This window comes from Glycine max, chromosome 10 (genome assembly GCF_000004515.6).
Source record: "Glycine max cultivar Williams 82 chromosome 10, Glycine_max_v4.0, whole genome shotgun sequence".
Lineage (NCBI taxonomy): Eukaryota > Viridiplantae > Streptophyta > Magnoliopsida > Fabales > Fabaceae > Glycine > Glycine max.
The window spans coordinates 12,707,645-12,711,686 of record NC_038246.2 but is presented as its reverse complement, the minus strand read 5'-3'; positions in this window follow the sequence as shown (position 1 = coordinate 12,711,686).

Below are 4,042 nucleotides of genomic sequence, written 5' to 3'. Positions count from 1 at the left end.
AACCATAAATCAAACATGCAAACAAAACTGATTCAACAATTTACTAATATTTTTACTTTCAAACAAGTAATATTTTCAATTTTCAACATCCATCACTTAAAAAAAATCACTGTCACCGCAAAAGATTCCATCATTCTAACCCAAAATCCACTAAATCGCGTGCGCGTGAGATACACTACCGCGCGTGCCAACAATATATCACAAACTCGGTCAAATTGCAAAAAATAAAAAATAAAATCGAAAAAACTGAAAGGAAACAAAAACAAACCTGAGCGGCTTTGTAGGCGGAGAGCGTGCTCTCGGCGGCTACCTTGCAATTGGCGCCGGTCTTGAACTCGACAAGGTACTTGTGTTAGTCTCCCTTCATCTTGAGGTAGAAGACCTTGGAGTCACCGGAGGCGGCGGAGGGGACGAGGCGGGTGTCGAGGAGCTTGAGGATTATGTCGCAGATGTTGGAGAGCTCGGCCTCGATCTTGGAGCAGTAGTCACGGATGACGGCGACGTGGTCCTCATTGTCGCGACTTCGGCATCGTCCAAGGGATCCAGTGGGCCGCACTCTTGCAAGCATTTGCCACTCGTGCCCCTGGAATTGTCGCAATTATTAGGCCAGGGCCGGTGAGGGAGAGTATGGAGGACAAGGAGCAGTGGAGGGTTCCGATGGAGCGTGTGGGTTTGTGTAAATGGGGTTGTCGTCTAATTATTTATCGAAAGAAGATAAGTTGTAACGGGTGTTACGGATCTTTTTTAACAGAAATCTCGTAAAATTATTTATGATTTTTTTTATTTGACGACTTCAAAGTCGTAATCCTTTTTTACAAAAAAAAAAAGTTAAAATCATAAAATTATTTATGATTTCAATGTAATTTTTTTATTTTATGACTTTTTTTTATTACCACTTCAAAGTTGTAATATATATATATTTTTTAATTTGGACAGCTAGGATTGATGCATGGAGAAGAATAGACCCTCATGGTGGCTAGTGAAGTCGTGAACCTCTCTATGACTTTATTATTTACTTTTTTTCAAATTTTATATGATTACAAAATTAAAAAGTAAATACTATAAAATTGATCCATATATTGTGTTAGCTCTACCCCAGGGTGTGGGAAGAAGGGTCTAACCACAAGGGACGTGAGAACTTTAAATATGTCTAGAAGACCTTCACTGTCAATTTGTCTGAACCATGTTCCTTTCGGGCTTTCGTCTAAGAATATCTTAATGGACCAAAACCCAAAGCTGTAATAATATGTAATATCTTAATGGACCAAAACATATTATATAATAATTTGTAACATTATAGAATTTGAGAAAAGCAAATACTAATAAATAATTAAATAATTTTACGACTTTAGTTAAAAAAATAAAAATAATTAAAATCGTAATAGGTTTTACAACTTTTAACTTGAAAGTTATAACATACGATTTATCCTTACGATAAATACTTCAAAAAGAACCCTCATCTGAAAAAAAAAAAAAGAAAAAAATACCCATACCCAAAATTAGTTTAGACAAACAAAGTAATAAAAATAAAAAGCTGTGTTTTTTAAGTACTTTTTATAACAAATAAATTTAAATAAACAGATTCTTTTATTTAAACAAACCAGCCATTAAAGTTTGGGTATTGTACTATTTTCCATTTCTAAAACCGTACAAGTAATTAACAACTTTAATTCCTGTATTGCTACATTTGGGAAGACATTTAAGATATTTTTTTAACTTTTTTTAGTAAAGGTAAAACTCATTTGATTGTTGGGTAAATAAATATTTTTAGTAACTTTCTAGTAATTTTTTAAAATTCTTTGAAATACTATTTGAAGTAACATTTTTTTAAAACTAATTTTTAATATTTTTTCACTTTTATCTTCGATATATTTATTCATTGCCATGTTATCTTTTTTAAATAAAATATGGTTTTATGCACATTTTAGTTATTTCACTAAATAGTTATACTTGATACTTATAATTTAATAAATTATTTTTTAGCTTTCAGTTACCAATTAGTTTTTTAGTTTCTAATTAGTTTTTCAGCTAGTTTTGTTAAACATATGACTAGCGAAAAAGCTAATTACAAGTTGACAAATTAACAGTTGACAACTGTAAGTTAAAAAAATTAACTTATTAAATTAGCTGTTGTTGATGTAACTGAAAAGTGTAAAATAAGAGGAAAATAATAAAATCATGATTTATTTAAAAAATGTAATAAGAAAAATGAATAAATATATCAAGGATAAAAATGAAATAAAATATATAAAAAAACTAGAAAATTAAAGCTAGCGATCACTAAAAACTATTAAGAAACAATTTAAAAAAATTATTTATCAAATAATCAAATAAAATTTTCAACTAATAAAAAAACTAAAAAATAACTAAAATATTTTTCGTAACATACCTTATATATTTCCATATTCATTGAATACTTATATTCGCATGCTATTGCACCTTCCTTAATTGCATAGTCATGAAAAAATATTCTAATATTTTAAGCAAAATTTATATCCAATGATTAATTTAATATTAATACACTCTAATATACACGTCTCTATGATGTACTAGTATATTATCCGTGTATTACACAGGTTAGTTAAATTTATAACTTATATTTTAATGGGTTAATTTCTCAATTATTTATAAATCCTATATATAAATATCTGTTAGTAGATATAAATATAAAATTTTCAAAAATATATTAACATGGTTATATATATATATATATATATATATATATATATATATATATATATATATATATATATATATATATTATAAGATATACATGTTCAAAATATACATTTCTCTTAAACTGAAATAATATAAGATATATATCAATATTCATAACCACGTCAATATATTTTTTATATATTTATATTTATATATTTTAATATATACTTATACACAAAATTTAAAAGTAATTGAGAAATTAATACGTTTAAATAACAGCTATAGATTTAACCTCGTGTAGTGCACTGCCAATAAGAAAAGAAAAAAAAAACTAAAAATATTACTTTTGTCTTTTATGTTTTATAGTTTTTTCATTTTGATATATTAAATTTTAAAATCTCATTTTAATTTTTTATATTTTTTAAAGATTCCATTTTAATCTTTTTTGACTAAAACTTTAAAGAAATTTTCAATAAAGTTGATTGAGATAATGATTTGGCATCTTAATTAAAATGTCTCCTTTTTAAATTGTTCCATTTTGTAATATCCTTGTATTGTACATCATATAACTGTTAGGACCAAATTTACCATTTCACAAACATGATGAGCTAGAATAAAATTATTTAAAATTAAAGTATCAAAATGAGATCATTTAAAAATACAAAATTAAAATGAAATAATTTAAAATTAACATGTCATATTATCATTCCAATCATCATTAATAAATATGTGAGTAACATATTTAATGTCTCAGCTAAAAAAGAGATAAAAATGAGATATTTTGAAAACATAAAAAACAAAATGAAAATTTTAAAACTTACTATTCTAAAATAAAAAAATACTAAAATATAAAAGACAAAAAAGTGAAATTTGGCCAAAAAAAAAAAAAACTTGTATATTGCACAGGTTAATACACTGCGATGTATATTATAGAGACATGCTTATATTAAAGGACTATTTGGTGATATCTTAGATTTGTATAGAGTAGTTTGATTAAATAATATCTTATCAGATTAGTTTTAAAAGTACAACTTTTCAAATTGATTAGATTATATTTTATAAGATTTGGTTAGATTAGTTAAAAATTCAATTTTCAAATTAAGTAGATAATATTTTGTATCTTATTTGATTTAATTAGATTAATTCAATTTTCAAATTATGAGATCACATGTGAATTTTTTATAGGCAAATAAAACTTTATGGATAATAACAACAAAAGGTGTGTTGCAATTGGATTAAGTGGTAGGAGACATTGAAACAGACTGGCGTACCCAATGAATCAAGCAAATATTTGTCATGTGTTATCAAGAAAAAACAAACAAAAAAATAATCGAAGTTAGAGAAATTCAATAGTCACCTTTACGAATCATTTAAAGTAAAACTA